Source organism: Macrobrachium rosenbergii, chromosome 56, assembly GCF_040412425.1.
Source record: "Macrobrachium rosenbergii isolate ZJJX-2024 chromosome 56, ASM4041242v1, whole genome shotgun sequence".
In the NCBI taxonomy this organism is placed as follows: domain Eukaryota; kingdom Metazoa; phylum Arthropoda; class Malacostraca; order Decapoda; family Palaemonidae; genus Macrobrachium; species Macrobrachium rosenbergii.
In genome coordinates, this window is record NC_089796.1 from 1,980,001 (window position 1) to 2,000,000 (window position 20,000).

Consider the following 20,000-nt stretch of genomic DNA (forward strand, 5'->3'; position numbering starts at 1 on the left):
AAAGAAAGTTAATAATGACCTCAGCTGAAGAAACGAGAGTTTAAAATGCGTCTTATTCACAGGAGAAAGAGAAAAAGTAGAACAGAGAAAAATAAAAACAATAAAGTATTGAAATGTGAAGGACAATACCCAAGATTGTGGAGGAGAATTAAGATTGTCAGAAGATGGAAGCAGAGTCACATTAAGGATGTTAGGTCAGAGTGACTATGCTGGGCAGGACGTCTTACCCGCAGAGGATACGCTTGAAGCGCTTATTGATACCCAAGGGCATTCCAAAAACATAACAAAACATGAGGTTGCCGATGCTCTCGGATGGTAACCAAAGTGGGAAAACTGGAAGCATCTTTTTTTTTTTTTCTTTCTGCTCTGAATAACGCATTTTAAATTCTCGCTTTGTTAGGTGAAATCATTTTTATCTCAGTGAAAATTTCTTGATATTCTTGGGAATTGTCAATTCCCTCTTTCGTTTCAGCCTACACTGCTCATCTCCTGGCAAACCTTCTATTACCTTCCTCAATTTACAGGCAAACATCTTCCCTGCACTTTATAGGATGTTATGTAAATCGTAAGTTCTTTCATCATAGTTAATCAATTCGACATTTTAAAATACTTCATGAACTTCCATTTTATCCAGTTAGAATTAAGACGTATTTGTAGAGTTAAAAGGGTCAAAATTATATTGCTGAAAATAGTATGAATTGTTGCAATGTGAATATTACCACTTACAGACTAAAATATTTTGTTTAGCTCTAAAACGGAGCGTTGTATCTTTCAAGTACAGAGAGAGAGAGAGAGAGAGAGAGAGAGAGAGAGAGAGAGAGAGAGAGAGAGAGAGAGAGAAGTACTGGAAACAAGTGATATAAATAACAGCCCAGAAGTACTGGGTACCTAGAATTTAAAGCTATATTAAATTCTATATTAAAAAAACAATGACTTGACATTAATAAAAACTGATTCGTCAGCCACAATCACTTTTTTTATTATCATAACAGTAATCACGTGATTATCCCTGAAGCTACGAGGTTAAAATACTCAAGGGTGCTATGAGTGCCATTTACTTACTCACTGGGTCCCAAAATACTACCTTGTAGTATTTCCAGAAATTCGATCACCCGCTTTCCAAGGTCGAAATCTTGATTGTTCTTTGTCCAGGGGATTCCTGAAATGATAATTGAAATTTCCAGTCATTGTTTTTTATTATTATTTTGTCTTTTCTTTGTGGTAGGGTTAGAGCACTAGAGTTTGATGACAGCTTTCGGAGGTACAAAAAAGATTTTTCATAGTCACGGAGTTATGTGACAAGGACGACTGTCGTTGCTGATGGTGTTATATATATAGTATATATATATATATATATATATATATATATATATATATATATATATATATATATATATATATATATATATATATATATATATATATAAAGGCATTATTGATTACGTTAGACGGACCAGTAGAAGCATTCACAGCATTATTTTTATAATCACTGGACCTATATTGTTCAAATGCTTTTTACTTTTTTCTTCAGTTTCAAAAAGTCCCGTCTAATCCACAGTTACTTTTTCTTCGTACAAAATGCTATGAAGGTTTGTAGTATAACGGACTTATGATTATGTTTTTCGTCCCAAAAGAGGATTTATCTTTTATAAAAAAAAAATATAAGAGATTTGTCCAAGATTACGAAATATGGTTTTACCAAGAAAGCGTAAGGGTCCAGTTTTCCGCATTTTTTTTTATTTCATGTTTTTTTTTTTTTTGTTTCTTATTACTCTGACGTGGCCAAATGTTTTGCCAAACGGTTTCAAGGTCAACTATAACAATGGATGCAAAAACATTGCTCTCATCCGTACACCCTTGGGTCGAATCTGCGGTACCCAAGTTATCATGAAAGTTCATCAAGGTCACAGTGAAAATAATTTATTTTCAGTCGATTTGACTTTGGTTCTTATGAACATATACAAGTTTCCCTACGGCAATTCAATGATACATGATTGATTACGGAATCTGGCGCTGCAGTGACATAGTTCAGAGGATAGAAACCTCATTATATTTAATGAAAGGTGTTTTTAATTTTTTTTTCTTTAGTGGCGATGAAAACGATATTCAAAACAAATCAGGTTGATTGATTAAGGATAATTCAAAAGCAACATCTCATTTGAAACGAAGTAATTTAATTTAATGTCACAATGAAGCCAGTTGACAATCTTAATATAAAACAAAAGACGAGGATGTTACAGTTTGTTTTTGACGGTATTTTTTTTTTCTCTCTCTCTCTCTCTCTCTCTCTCTCTCTCTCTCTCTCTCTCTCTCTCTCAGAGAACGGAAGAAAGTTACATTTTAAGTATATTCTATTGCTTCCGAGTTCTCTCTCTCTCTGTCTCTCACTCTCTCTCTCAGTGAACGGAAGAAAGTTACATTTTAAGTATATTCTATTGCTTCCGAGTTCTCTCTCTCTCTCTCTCTCTCTCTCTCTCTCTCTCTCTCAATGAAATAATGTAAGCTCCATTCTAGATATTTTTCATGATTATTGATAAAACCTGAGTTCACCTCTCTCTCTCTCTCTCTCTCTCTCTCAGTGAAGGAAACTAAGTTCCTTATAGACATGAAATATGAATTCCTCTCTCTCTCTCTCTCTCTCTCTCTCTCTCTCTCTCTCTCTCTCTCTCTCTCAGTGAAGGAAACTAAGTCCCTTATAGACATAACAAATGAATTCCTCTCTCTCTCTCTCTCTCTCTCTCTCTCTCTCTCTCTCTCTCTCTCTCTCTCTCTCTCTCAGTAAAGGAAAATAAGTTCCTTATAGACAAAAAATTTTTCTCTCTCTCTCTCTCTCTCTCTCTCTCTCTCTCTCTCTCTCTCTCTCTCTCTCTCTCTCTCTCTCTCTCTCTCTCTCTCTCATATGTAAACTCCATTCTAAAAATATTTTATGATAATTGGCAACACCGCAACCCATTGTTCTTTTCTCACTAAACTAAACTAAGTTCTTTTAAGATATTAAACCCCAAATTATCACTCTCTCTCTCTCTCTCTCTCTCTCTCTCTCTCTCTCTCTCTCTCTCTCTCTCAAAGAAAGAAAGTTCCCTTTACCAGGTACGAACACAAACGTTCGAGGAGGAGGAGGAAGTCGTGACTTGTAGGAAACCAGGCGCCGACGACCAAAACAATGACATGACACAACATCTTCCTCTTCTTCCCGATTTTACCCGACCAGAAATTAGGTCCACATTGCCTCGTCAACAGTCAGCTGTTTCCTTTTCGCATGTTACTGGTGCTCGCATACTTTTCTTGACTTTTACTTTCTACCTTTTTTGTTTCTGGTTATTTTTCTTTAACTTCGTCTCGAAGAAGTTGCCAGAGCTAGTTCTTTTGTGGTTGTCAAGAGATGTGAATCGTTGTTCTATCAAAATCTGCAATATTAGTAAACTACTGCTTGTTTTGTTATAGTTTTGCTATCTTTTTTCTATTGTATTGTCCATATCTTGAAAATTACATATGCTTTTTATCATTAATTTTGTCAACAATTACTTTTTTTCACTCTTGCCTCATGATAAAATATTAAGAAAATTGTATATTTTACAGGGGAAATGATATATATTGACTTTTACTTACTTGCTTGAATCACCCCATAAAAAGGAAAGTCTGAATTTTGTTTATCCTGTTTTCGGGAAACACGATTCCTAACTTATATGAAATGTTGAAATATGTCTTCTCTAAATACACTCTTACATAACTTTCGTAAGAGAAAAGTGAGTTCCTGACTCGAAATAAAAATAAATATTTCTCTTTCAAAAACCGATATTCCCGTGCCTTAAATATTAAATTTTCTCTTGCAAAAACCAGCTATTCCTGTACCTCTCCCCCAGTGTTACTTCAAACTTGTTCTAAGTAACCGAAATCAGATCGTAATATATTATAAATCAGTGTCAAGTTATGCAGAATAATCCTAGCTATCAGTCTCTAGGAGCGCGTTCAATCACCTATTTCAAACGGCAGTTTGCAGTTCGCCAAGTTATGCCGAATAATTCTAGCTATCAGTCTCTAGGAGCGCGTTCAATCACCTATTTCAAACGGCAGTTAGCAGTTCGCCAAGAGAGATAGCAGCCGTCGTCCCTGCCTGGTCTTCACTCGTCCGCGGATCGTCGCGTCTCCTTAATGGTTAGCTGACGTCAGCAATCATTCATCACGGCCACTTGAACGCAACCCCTTTCTGATATTTATCGACGGGCTTTCCTTTTGTACCCCTGACCATTTGTCCTTCACGGGGGAGTGAAGATTTGATGTGGTGATTTATATCACTCGAAAAAGAAGAAGGAGAGGAAGGATTTACGACCGAGCTTGTGTTCGTATCTCGGATGTTAATCTGCCGTGCGCTTCAGAAAAGGCTTATTTGCTTCATTAATTAGGGCGGATGAGAAATAACGTCCAATAAATACTGCCGCCATAACGACAGGGGTACACAATGAGCGGGTCTCGTCTTGTTTTCCGGGTGCGTTCGCTTTGTTGATAATAATGATAATGATGGTTCGTTGTGATTCATTATACTGGCGTTGTTCGAAGCGAGTTTAGTGTTGTGAGTGATTAGAAAGCATTATTCTGTTTTTGTTGCTTCGCATATACTAATATTCATAAGACTGGGAAAGGTATATTTATGTACATTGTTTGTGACTCGTGTGCGCATGCGTGGGGTTATGCAAATAGCCATAATTATTAATCATAAATGTAGAAACGAGAGGAATGTGGAGAAGCTGCAACTATTTGGTCCTCTTTGTTGCCCATGAAAAGGTCAGTGAGCATTTCTTTGTGTAAATTGGCAATTATGAAGTTAACTTAGGTATAATTGTGAATCTGGGTTTTGAAATCTCGTCCAGAGAGAGAGAGAGAGAGAGAGAGAGAGAGAGAGAGATGTTTTTATGTATACATAAAGGATAGATCTGCCAATCATTCGTTCATTTGTGACTGTTTGTTCATATCTTAAAAAACTCACCGGCAAGAGTGTACTAATAGTATTCTGTATGGTGGGGGTGGGGGTGGTAGGAATTGTGGGAGGGGGTGGAGCTCGTGATATGGGTTACTACTGATTCCATTTTAAGATGCTTTCGAATACGAATCCAGAACCAGGAATTAATTTCTTTTTAACAACATTACTCATACATATATATATATATGTATATATATATATATATATATATATATATATATATATATATATATATATATATATATATATATATATATATATATTTATATATATATATATATATATATATACACATACACACACATACATACATACATAAAGGCCCAATGGAACGGAATACCCATTTACTTATAACTACTGTAGTCTTGCTATGTTTTTTTTAGATATTAATAAAAAATGGAATTTTAAAATAACGATCGTACTGATGACCATCTTGCGGTAAAAAAAAAAGTGACTGATGGAGAGTTTTTTTATCTCTTTATTTTATCTTATTTTGTTTACTTTCCATCCTACTGAGAAAGCTAAAGGAAATACGAGTGTTCCCTTCTGTGTCGAACACAAGCATAAGCATTTTCCTCCAAGCAAATTGTCAACAAGCAAAGCGGAAGGAGCAGCTTCGATTTTTTTTCCTTTTTTATTCTGATTCATATTTTCGTTCTTTTAAGTAATTTATGGTGATCTTTTTAGTTTTTCTTTGTTCATTCTGATACATATTTTCTTTTTGTTTATTTAATTTATGATTTTGATTTTATCTTATTAAAACTTACAGTATTTCCTAATTAATTTCCTTCATTCTCTCGTTCCCCGTTTTTTTCATTCATTTTTCTTCTCCTCATTTCATCAATTATTCCCCTTTCTCATCTTCTCATCTTCCTCCTTCTTCTTCCAGCAACATCCATTTTTCATTCATTTTTCTTCTTCTCTATCACATTTTATCAGTTATTCTCCTTTCTCGTCTTCTCATCTTCCTCCTATCTCCCAACAACATCCATTTTTTTCTTCTCCATCACATATTATCAGTTATTCCCCTTTCTCCTTTCTCATTTTCCTATTCGTAATTCCTCCAACAACATCCATTTTCATTCATTTTTCTTCTTCTCCATCACACTTTACTCCTACTTCTCCTAACAGCACCCATTGTTCATTCATTTTTCTTCCTCTCTATCACATTTTATCAGTTATTCCCCTCTCTCCTTTCTCATTTTCCTCCTCCTCCTCCTTCCAAGCAACATCCAATTTCCGAAACAGACTCCGAACACGACGGAAACGGGAGCAGCCTGCAAACGCCTGCTACGGAACAACTTCCTGAGCTTTGTACTTCCTGTAAACAATCTTCCAGGCGCATGGAATTCGTGCTCTGTTTAGTTCGTTGGTTTAAAAAGATGAGGGTGGCTTTATGCCAGCGCAGGGTCTTCCCTCAGGGTGGGAAGTATAGGTTTGGTAAGGTGTGAAAGGGAATTGGAGATGATTGCTGTGCAAATTTCACTATAATTTTGCAAATTTTACCAGAATTTTGCACAATTTACCATAATTTTGCACATTTTACCATAATTTTGCAAATTTTACCATAAATTTGCAAATTTTACCAGAATTAGGAAATGTTACTATAATTTTGCAATTTTTTTTACTAGAATTTTGCAAATTTTACTAGAATTTTGTACAGTTTACTAGTATTTTCCAAATTTTACGAGAATGTTGTAAATTTTAGCAATTTTTTTCAAACTTTAGCAAATTTAGCAAATTTTAGCAAAATTTCGCAAATTTTAGCAAAATGTAGCAAACTTTAGCAAAATGTAGCAAATTTAGCAAAATTTAGCAAATTTATGCAAAATTTAGCAAATTTTACTAGAATTCTGTTTTGAAGGCGTAACTAGAGGACAGACAGCTATAGAGTGATCTCTCTAAAGAACGATTAAACGCTACTTGATCTTTCCATTGGGTGATGATTGCCAATAGATCTTCCCACTGGTCGAGGATCTGGTTATACTCGTCTTCCTAGGCGATGGTCTACTCTCTTATTCTTCCCACTGGAGGAGAAAATGCTTCAAGGATTTTTCTCCTCACTAAGAGATGCTTAAATTATTAACCTTCTAACATGGCGATGCCTTTACTAATTTATCTTCCCAGTGGAATATTTTCCACTGACTAATCTTTCCAGTGATAAATGCTTTACTAGTTTAGCTTGTCTCTAGAAGATTAATAATTGGGTTTCATTTAGAGTAATGAATGCCTAACTTATTTATCTTCCCACTAACCGATGCACTTCTAATTTACCTTCCCCCAGATAAATTCTTTCATGATTTATCTTCCCATTATAGATGGAATCCTGAATTATCTTCCAATTTCCTAAATGCTTTTTTTTTAATTTATTTTCCCATTGGATATAATTTCCATATTTCTCTTCCCACCAGGATATTATTTTCTTATCAATCATCTCAAAAGTAAATGCTATTTTTATTTATCTTCCCACTAGGAAAATACTCTCATTTTAGATACTTGTAGAAAAACTCTTATTCTTCCTTTTTCTCTTACATGTCTTAATTTTCTCTTAATTATCTTCATTCCTTCCCAAAGGATATGAATTTCCTATATATCTTCCCTCAAATAGACGTTATTTTATTTATCTTCCCATTAAAAAGAACTCATTTGAAATCTTTGCAGGAAAACTCGTACTCTTTTTTTTCTCTTCCATTTCTGAATTTTCTCTCAATTATCATCGTTCCCTAACGATGGGGAAAAAAACTCTTTGTGATCTGAACCTACCGGTTTAGTGATTGATCAGATAATTAACTTTGCGTCACAAACGAAAGGTCAGACAAAGAGAAAAGCAAGTGATGAAAGCGAGCCAGACATGATTGGCAAACCAGACGAAAGGTTAACTACGGAAAAAAAAAAAAAGAAACATTGATTTCACGGATGAAATTCTTATTGTAATTCAAAGGTAACACTGAATAGCTTTCAAGAGCATTAAGCAGTAATTAATTAATCATTTGTATCACCTGTAATTGTATACATGTTAATTGATTTCACGTACTAACAGCAGTAATTAATCAGTCATTTATATTGCCTTAACCTCTGGAATATTAATGATATCAATATCAATTATGAATCTCAAAGAAAGCGAATTAAGATAAAAAAAAAAAGTAGTCCAATTAGCGAGTTTAAATTCAAGTGTAATGTTTACTTTCTCCAGAAGTTACGTGATCAATATTCAAACGATTTAAAGTAGTAGTGAATTATTGGGCATGAATAAGCTTTTAAATTCAAAAGATGATTAAAAATAAAGACTTTCGGAAATGGAATACTAAGTAATACATTTGAGACAAACTGATAAAGAGGTTAGACGCGCCTATTTGCATACAAGTAAACAATCGGAAATCATCTGTTGCAACATCTCCATATCAACCATTAGATATTCGTGAGGTCTACAAACGGTTCACATCCGGTGTGTTGAGATCACTAATGTGCATAGATCCGTGTTGCAACTCATTCTGACCTTGCAACGTGCAACTTTGAATCGCTGAATAATTTGGTAATTTGCAAAGCATGATTTGACCTTATCTTCCGCGGAATGCATGTTGCAACATTGGGGAGAGGTATGAGGATTTACTCACTTATAACAATATTTATAAAATGACGTCATTTTTTATTGTTTTCGTAATATTCAGATGCTTTTTAATTACGTTATTATGACTTGGACCATCGACGATGGTTCTCGATTGTCAATTTTTCATAAGAAGTATTTTAACAGAGATATTCCACATTCACGTCATTTTTTATCGTTTTCGTAATATCCAGATGCTTTTTAATTACCCCATCATGACCTGGACCATCGACGAATGGTTTCTCGAATGTCAATTTTTCATAAGTTATATTTCAACAGAGATATTTCACGTTCACAACTGATCGCTGATCCCCTTTTCCCGCCGAGAGAGACCAGATTCGGTGACCGGATTCTCTAAACAGAAGCACCAGTGTGCAGTAAATGTGCCTCGCTGTCGAATTTCTCGGCTCCAAAGGTCTTCTTCTCCTCACTCCTTTGGACTGTGGAACAGCCTCCCTGGGGATGCTGTGCAATCAGAATCTCCAGAGTTCAAGCGCAGTTGCAATGCATCACCGCCCTGAAAACAATTCACATTATCTCTGTATATTTCTCTTCTTTCTGTATTCCCTGTTATCTTCTGTGATTTTCTTTGAAATGGACACTGTATTCTTTGTAGGCTTGAATTCCAGGTCAGTGGTCCCCTTAGGCTTGTTTCATGTGCGTAGGGTTTATCTTCTGAATAATAATAATAATAATAATAATAATAATAATAATAATAATAATAATAATAATAATAACAATATCGGGAGAAACCCTCTTTTAAGCAGGTAATGTTAAATGAAATTGCTGCATCAGCTGCATTTGATTTTTATAGAGTCTTCTCCATTTTTCTAATTGGTTTTTCTGCACAAAAATGCAGCTGATGCAGCAACTTTCATTTAATAATAATAATAATAATAATAATAATAATAATAATAATAATAATAATAATAATAATAATAATAATAATAATAATAATATGCTTTTTATTCACATGCTTCTGTCATATTAATATTTTCCATCAAAAATACGACTTCTTTTACTGAACTCTTAAGTAAGCTGACCTTACCACGGTCCTATTTTGTATACCTGCCTGTCAAGAACGTTTCAACCGATGAAGAAAAAGGCACAGGCAGATAGATAGACAGATAAATAGATAGACAGAGGCTCACTCTCTTCTCCTCCATTCTGGGCATCCGAAAAAGACAACTCTATCGACTCTGCAAAAGCGCCATTTACGAGAACATTAGCCTCACGTGAAAAAGAAATATAAAAAAAAAAACACACCCGGGCGTACCAACTCATGCCCAATCATCCACGCCTTAGCTCCGATTATGCCCCGGGTCAAGGGCGTACCCGGCAGGAGGAGGAGGAGGGAGGAGGAGGAGGAGGAGAGAGAGAAGGTGGGTAGAAGATCAAAGTTACGATTTTTCCGAGCTCTTTTCGCTTCATTTAGCGGTAATCTGCGTTACTTCATATGGAGCGCAGCTGAAACCGCTGCAGTTGAGCAACGCATTGTTTACATCACGCTCCGCGCATGGCAAGTAACCTTTCTTTAATGACTCGCGTCTTTTTTTTTATTTGTTTCCTTTTTTTTTATGTTGCTGGGTACGGTCAGCGGTTGCATTGCTGTCTGGTGACCCAAGGAATAGATAGATAGCGATGGTTCTTTAAGAGTTCGTTGAATTTTTGTTGGGTCAGTGCATTTTTCCTCAGTTTGTTACATACCAACGGAAATGTACGTGTTTGTACGTTGGTTTGTAAGCGTATGTGCATGGCTTGTAACGGCAGGTTGTTGTAAACAAACAAATGTACGTGTTTGCGCGGGTTTATGTACCCATGCGCTTGATTTGTAATGGGATATTTTCTGCATATGTTGAATAATAAGTTTACTTTACAAGTAGTTGTATCAGTAACCATAAAATAATATTCGAATTTTTTATGTATATGTATTTATATGTGGGTGTGTGTGTATGTATATATATATATATATATATATATATATATATATATATATATATATATATATATATATATATATATATATATATATATATATATATATATATATATATATATATATATATATATATATATATATATATACATATATATATATATATATATATATATATATATATATAAATAAATATATATATATATATATATATATATATATATATATATATATATATATATATATATATATATATATATATATATATATATATATATATATATATATATATATATATATATATATATACATATATATATATATATATATATATATATATATATATATATATATATATATATATATATATATATATATATATATATATATATATATATATATATATATATATATATATATATATATATATATACATGTACATATACAAACGCTTAATATAAACTGACGCATACTACCCTATGGTAATTAGTATCAATGAGCGCAAATGATTTTTGAAAATAGCCAATCAGATTACAAGGGCATCTTCTCAGTAGCGCTCTGACACTAGAATTCCATGAAGGAAAATATTTTTCTTGAACTGATTCTGACAAGGAACTGAGTTTTATTTGCGGATAAGAACGTATTTCGAATAAAAAAAAAAATTTTTTCAAGATTTTGTTCTTTAAACTCTAGAGGTTAGGTTACGTTATCCATGCTTTCCAGTTCTGCTACTATAATACACCAATATCTATTTTAGGTTTTCTGTAAAAGAAAACTCTTGTGCCGGCTTTGTCTGTCCGTCCGCACTTTATTCTGCCCGCACTTTTTCTGTCCGCCCTCAGATCTTAAAAACTACTGAGGCTAGAGGGCTGCAAATTGGCATGTTGATCATCCACCCTCAAGCCATCAAACATACCAAATTGCAGCCCTCTAGCATCGGTAGGTTTTATTTTATTTAAGGTTAAAGTTAGCCAAAATCGTGCTTCTGGCAACGTTATAGGATAGGCCACCACCGGGCCGTGGTTAAACTTTGATGGCTCGCGGCTCATACAGCATTATACAGAGACCACCGGAAGATAGATCTGTTTTCGGTAGTCTTGATTATACGCTGTACAGAAAACTGGATTGCGCCGAAAAAAAATTGGCTCATTGTTTACTTATTATAAATTATTGGCCTCAAGAAAGGGTCTCTGTAGTATTATTTGTTATTAGATTTAAATACACAAGAAATATGAACCGTATGAAAAATAGTTTCCGAATGGGAGATATTGAATAAAGAAAATGTATTTACAAATTTCGCCACAGTCGTATACACAGTTTATGAACTACTTATTTAATCATCAGTAAAACTAATACTAATAAAAATAATAATAAATATTGAACCCGTTCTGCTGTTAAAGTGTTTCTAAACATATCATGTCAATGACCTGTTCAAAAGTGGTCACTTGGGCGTTTCTAGAGAAGTAACCCCCTTCCCCCTTTCCCCTCCACCACCCCCTCCTCCACCCCTCCCCCTCAACTGCTTCAACCGCCAACATTATCACCATCACAATTATTAATGTAGTTTTTTTTCTTTGTTAAATCTACTGAACACACCCATGGAAAAAGCCGGTCCGGTGATTGAATCATATTTAAACGAGTAGGAAGTTTTTTTTTTTTTACTTCTCAATGCGAGTTTTTTCATTCTAAATTACGGGTTTTCTGGTTTCCCTTTCAATGGCGAGTTTTTTTTTTTACCTCTTAATCGCAAGGAGTTTTATTCTCTTTCAGTCATAAGTTTGTTCTTGTCCTTTCTTAATCACGATTTATTTTTAGTTTTTTTCTCTCAATCAAGAGTTTTTTTTATACCTTCTCAATGACGATTTTTGTTGTTACATCTCCATCACGATTTTTTCTTATATTTTCTCGATGACGAGTTTTTTTTCATTCTAAATTACGGGTTTTCTGGTTACCTTTTAGTCGCGTGTTTTTTTTTTTTTATTCCCTCTCAAACACAAGTTTTTTTTCCTTTCTCAATCACGAGTTCTTTTTGTCCACTGTCAATAATGAGTTGTTTTATCCCCTTGCAATCACGAGTTGTTTTATTCTTTTCTCAATCACGAGTTTTTTTTTATTCCTTTCTCAATCGCGAGTTTTTTTTTTTTTCCTTTCTTAATCACGAGCTTTTTTATTCCTTTCTCAATCACGAGCTTTTTTGTCCACTATCAATGAGTTATTTTTATCCCCTTGCAATCACGAGTGTTTTTCCCCTCTCAATGACGAGTTTTTTTTTTTTTTGCCTCGACAGGGAGTTTTTCTGTTGCTAGTCAGAAATTTGTCTCAAATGTCATATTCCAAAGAGATGGGATTTGTATTTATTCTTGACTTTTAAAATTCTTTCTTGTTTCCAGTTTCCCTCCTTATCTGATTCGATATCTCTTTTACACTATGCATGTATACGTACACACACACATACATATATATATATATATATATATATATATATATATATATATATATATATATATATATATATATATATATATATATATATATATATATATATATATATATATATATATATATATATATATATATATATATATATATATATATATATATATATATATATATATATATATATATATATATATATATATATATATATATATATATATATATATATATATATATATATATATATATATATATATATATATATATATATATATATATATATATATATATATATATATATATATATATATATATATATATATATATATATATATATATATATATATATATATATATACACATATGCGTGCGTGTGTGTGTTAATACTAATCAAACATAACTAAACCAGCTTTAACCATAATTATACCTTGCTGATAGGAGAAAGTTATTCAAACAATGTGAAAACGGGAACACATTCAATTATAGTGAAACCTTTCTACATTCATTTCCCTTTTTGAGACTCTTGACCATTCATGGCGAGTCGACCTCAGCCAATTCCCCAATTATCCAGAATATTTTTTGCCTGGTCGTATTATCCATAATTTGGACAGAATCTGTTCCACTTTCTATCTTTCATGCTGTCAAAATATTACTAATCTGAACTGAATATAGAATTTGGCCAAAGGCCAAGCACTGGGAATTTGGATAGAATCTGTTCCACTTTCTACCTTGAATGCTGTCAAAATATTACTGATCTGAACTGAATACAGAATTTAGGCCAAAAGCCATGCACTGGGACCTAGGAGGTCATTCAGCGCTGAAACGGAAATTGACAGTAAAAGGTTTGAGAAGGTGTAACAGGAGGAAAACCTCAAAGCAGTTGCACTATGAATCAATTGTTAGGAGAGGTTTGAGGAAAGTCAGATGGAAGAAAGAGAATATGAAAGGAAGTACAGTAATAGGAACGAAAGGGGTTGAAGCAGCTAGGGGCCTAAGGAAGGCACGCTGCAAATCTTAAGTAATGACTACAGTGCACCGCATGAGGTGCACTGACGACACTACCACCCTACGGGAGTCAAAATATTACTGCATAGTTGCTGTTTGAATTTCTTTCACTTGTAAGGGGTGTATGTATGTATGTATGTATGTATGTATGTATGCATGTATGTACAGTATGTATACTGGCATTAGAGAGGAACCTATTATGATTGGAGAGAAGTTTGAAGTCTCACTATGTACGTATGTATGTATGTATGATTACTGGCAATTAGAGACTAACCTATTATGATTGCAGAGAAGTTTGAAGTCTCACTTTGCACGTATGTATGTATGTATGTATGTATGTATGTATGTATGTATGTATGTATGTATGTATGTATGTATGTATGTATGTAATGCTTATGATTATGATTAATTAAAGAAAAGCCTCACTATGTATGTATGTATGTATGTATGTATGTATGTATGTATGTATGTATGTATGTTTACTGGTAATTAGAGAGTAACCTATTATGATTAAGGAGAGGTATGAAGTCTCACTATGTATTTATGCATATATGTATGTATGTTTACTAGCAATTTCAAAAAATTCCCCCTTACGAGTAAAAAGAAACATTATGTTTCATAATGCATAATTCATAAAGTGGTGGTCCCAGTCCTAATGAACATTAAGCATTTATACTGTACACATGGAAATAAGGTATTATGTCATATATAGGCATTAGACAGTTCTTGAAGATAGTTGTATTTTCATGCCTGAATTAAAGATTTTGACGCAAAAAAGCAAAACCTTTGCTGCTTTGCTTCGGAAATCTCTCCTTACTTCGTTTTCCCGCTGCTCTTCTCTTCTTACGTTCTTCCAGCCTGGGCAAGTTGAACCATTATGATGCCCATTCAATTGAACCCGGAATTTTTCTGCTTTTTATTTATTTATTTATTTATTTATTTATTTATCTATCTATCTATCTATCTATCTATCTATCTATCTATCTATCTATCTATCTATCTATCTATCTATCTATCTATTTATTTATTTATTTATTTATTTATTTATTTATTTATTTATTTATTTATTTATTTATTTATTTATTTATTTATTTATTTATTTATTTGAGGTCACCATAAGGTACCTTATCTTTCAAAAGACTCAGAAAATTCTCCTCACCCTTCTCGGTCCAAAACACGTTCCAGTCTTTTTTTCACTCTGAGTCCTTGATTTATTCAGGCAATTCAATATACGTCACAAAGCCTTATTTTACCTTTAAAATTATATTCCCGCATCTATCAATCCATTTTATTCCAGGTCACTCAGGCCGCTTATATCTCTAAAATTACACAGGCACCCTTCTCGATACGAATCTTGTTTTTAAATCCTGTTTTTCTCCTCGGAGTCACCTGGCCTAAGAATGGTCCCGTCCTGGGAAGAGAGCAATTCAGAACAGGCGTGTCAAGTTGCAGCGGGCGGTCTGAGCCTGATTTTAATAGCACCGAGGTTTCTCCCTTTTGGCTCCTGGTCGGCAGGAGGCTGGCGTCACGGCTGGTGACTGCTGGTGTGATGAAATATGAAAAAAAATACCTTGTTTTAAAAGAAGTATTCACAGTAAACGCTTGATGATGCTTTCTTGGGAAACAGTGAGTAATATCATGCTCTCCTCTGTAAGATGTAGATTGAAATATAGAGATTATCATCAGTTATTCAAAGGTCTTTTTATTCACGTAGTGCAGTATCTTCTGTAGAAACTTCAGGGAAGAATATTCAAGTGATGTGAAAATATGCTTCAGAAATTTCTTCCGGTGTGAAATCACTAATAAACACATAAATGTAGTATGTTTATGGTTAAAGCGTTGAGCTGTTTGTTACACATGTTAAGTGAAAACCTGACTTATCACCAACCTTTCCTAAGAAAACATATAAACAGAGAAAACACAAAAAAAAAATGTTTTCAAAATTGAAATTTTAGAAAAGTGTCATCGCTACATCAGGTCATCTGTACGTTCATTTCATTTCGCTTCAAGTTACTCTTATCACTGCTTACTCTTACTTCCCTGAGACCTGAATTTATCCAAAGCTCACGCACCCTTTTTGTTGCTTCTCGGGACACACTGGGACCCACAACCCCTCCTAATGTCCGCCACAAGTCTAGATCAAAGTCACTCGAGAATTTATTGGCAGCTCGTGCCGATCTAGTTTCGCTGGCGAAATCCTACAGACCTTACAAAACATATTAAGTCTCATAACTTACAAAATTTATAGTCCTCCCCCCCAACAACCTGAGCCTGAATGGGGACACCTGACCCCTGACACGAAACTAGGAACAAGCACCTGTTCCTAGGACCAGTTAAGAACTCATTAAGGTAAGAGTTCAGTGAAATTTTCCACATTTGGGACAATTGCTTGATTTATATGTCGGAGGTTGGGGAAAACGAGTAAGTCTGCTTTGTATTACTGCTGCTTGGTTGTACCTTAGGTTCCCCTTATTTTGTTAAAATTCTAGAGAAAATTTAGATTATTATTATTATTATTATTATTATTATTATTATTATTATTATTATTATTATTATTATTATTATTATTATTATTATTATTCAGATGATTAACCCCTATAGGGACCATTGGCTTGAAATTCAAGTTCCCCAAAAATAGGGCGTTTATTATTATTATTATTATTATTATTATTATTATTATTATTATTATTATTATTATTATTATTATTATTATTATTATTCAGAAAATTAACTCCTATTCATATTGCACAAGCCTATAGGGACCATTGGCTTGAAATTCAAGTTCCCCCAAAAATAGGGCGTTTATTATTATTATTATTATTATTATTATTATTATTATTATTATTATTATTATTATTATTATTCAGAAGACTGACCCCTACTCGTATGGCACAAGCCTATAGGGACCATTTGCTTGAAATTCAAGTTCCCCAAAAATAGGACGTTTATTATTATTATTATTATTATTATTATTATTATTATTATTATTATTATTATTATTATTATTATTATTATTATTACTCAGATAAGCCTCTGTTCGTATGGCACAAGCCTACAGGGGCCATTGGCTTGAAATTCAAGCTTCCAAAAAATGAGGTGTTTACTATTATTATTATTATTAGTATTATTATTATTCAGAAGATGAACCCCATTCACATGGAACAAGCCCTCAGGGGTCACTGACTTGAAATTCAAGCTTCTAACGAATAAAGTATTCGTTTAAAAAAAAGATACAGAAGATAATAAGAAAGACAGAAGAGTCATTTATCAGAAAAAAATATAAATTAATAAATCAAGAAATAAATAAATAAAAACATAAATAAATTATCAAAATACAAAGGTAGTAATGTTTTGCATCTTCGCTTGAACTTTTGAGGTTCTAATTGCACAAAATCCTCAAATGGAATATATTGTATCTTTTAATCACTGTGTCATATTAGGTGTGATATATTTTAGTGTAATTTTTTTTTTTTTTTTTTTTTTTGTGTGTGGTCTAAAATATGGTTCCTCCGTTCTGCCCCTGACTTTGGTTATCTGTGACTAGTTGCATATTTTGTGGATTTTTTTGTTTTAAACTGAAATATTTTTCCCCATCTTTCTTGCTTGAACTTCTACAAGTAGCTGTTTATTATCAGACGGAATATTGTGTACCTTTTAATCGCTGTGTCATATTAGGTGTGATATATTTTAATGTATTTTTTTTGTGGTCTAAAATATTGGTCCTCCGTTCTGCCTCTGACTGAAATAACGCTGCTGACTTTGGTTAACTGTGACTAGTTGCATTTTTTGTGTATGGAATTTTGTTGTAAATTGGAATATTTTTCTGTGTTCCTGCTTGAATTCCTACGATTAGTTGCTGATTATTTTTCGTCTTAGATCTATGTTATTCCAATAGACTTTTATTTACCTTCTGCAATATAGTTTTCCTTCGTAAACCCACTTATGATATTTGAAGTAACTTTCTCAACTACTGTATCAAGTTACAGCACCATAAATATATGTCACGACAAACCTGCTAATTTGGCGTCCCAGCGAAACGCTCCTTTCTCTGCAATCTCCCTTTCAGTCTCTGGTCGAATCGATGCAATCGAATTACAGCGAATTGTACCCCAGTATTTTTTTTCAATTCCAGTATTGTATTTGACCAGATCGCCCGGGAGAAATTTGCAGAAGTTCTCCGACTGGCTTCGTCTTTAAAGGAATTTTCTTTGTTCCCGAACAATTATCTTCTGCCTGTTTTTTTTCTTTCTGGTGAAATGTGTTACGACTGACTTACCGAGAATTGTGAACAAGGGAATATTCGATTTCCGTTGATTTCCTTTTGTTTGCTTCGAGATATCGCAAATTGATTAGAGGAGCTTTTGTGATTTCCTTGTGGACGCGGCATAAAAGAAACCTTATATATGGTTGTGCATTTATACAGTAAGAAGCACTATAATATGAGTAATTCAGATATTGCAAAACTACAAAATTTAGAAGTTTTACACAAAGCGATTAGTGTTATTTGATGATAAAAATACAATATTTAGAATTTTTTTTTTTAGAAATGCAAAAATGGGAAAGGAATGGGTAAAATAGAATAAAAATGACAAATGTAAAAAAAAATTAATGTAAAAAATTAAAAAGAATTTTTATTATGGAGATACAGATAAAATATTCTCTATTTTTATCTTCTCGCCTTTCTGATTCTCCTCGATTATTCTGGAGTGAAGTTGCTGCCCCTACACAATGGTACACATACGTTCAAGGCATTTTGAATTTCTTGCTGGTTACCAATTCAAGTGCTGACCACACCCAACGTTGCTTAGTAGTATACTCAAAATTAAATACCCACGAAAATAGACGGAGGTAGGTTATATAAGCAAACATAAGTCCAACTGTGGATATTAAAATTTTTTGTTTTTTTTTCTAATAATACCCAACACAAGACTGGATTACAGGCTGTTTATCAGGTGCAAGATAATTGAGTAATTTTCCAGTTTATCAACATTCTTTCTTGGTATGCCTGTTCTTATTACGAAAGTATGTCACTGACCACAATAAAATACTTGTTCATACTGTATATTTCTTTTTTGGTATATGTTTTGATCAATATGATATTTAGCTTTTATGATAGAATATTTTTGGGAAAAACATTAACATGCGAAGCCAGTTAATAAATAAAAACAACAGGCTTTTTCTATGATAGATTATTTTTGGAAAAACATTCAAATGCGACGCCATAAATAAAAAAAAATGTTTCCGATACTTGCCCAGACCTGAATTTGGTCGTCAGCTCACATAGAATTCAGCTCATATTATAGAATTCAAATATAGAAAATTCAAGACTTAAATTTAAAACGAATTACTTCCTTTATAAAAATAGAGATAAATTAATATCTGTTGTAATAGATACAAAAATGTTTTCTTAACCGACTGTTCATGTTTACATAACAGAATTCTGGTACAAAGAACTCACGGCTTCTGAATTAAAAGAAAATACTTCCATGATCGATTATAAAAGCTACAGGGATATTTTCTTAATCTGTCTGTTTCCTAAAGTTGAGAACAAAGAATTTTAGAAGTCACTGTAATTACTGCACAATACACAGGATTAGCGGTTGTGACCAAGAAACACGGCTTTTAAAATTTATTATTTTTCTCAGGATATCTCTTCCAGAGATATACGAAAAAATGCGCATATGCGTGTGCGTGTTGATGAGTGATTAGTATGAATTTATGCGCATCAGAGTGCCAAATAGAGACACACATACTCAGAAAAAGTTAATGAGCATAGGATTGCTGTTTCCGTAGAGAGAAAAAATCTCACTTTCTGCCGTCAACCCGGACCCGTTCTGAAGGCTGGCTAACTGAGGCCCGCGTGATCAGGCTGGGCACGGTCGTAAATTCGCTTAATTAAATCAAAATAGATAACTCTGTGGCATTTGCAATTCCGCGCATAAGGAAAAGAGGGCACGGGATACCCAAGAGGACATTTACTGCTTGCTTTGGTCAGTTGGTGTCAAGTTTAGCGTGCATGCAAAGGAAATCATTTTCCACCA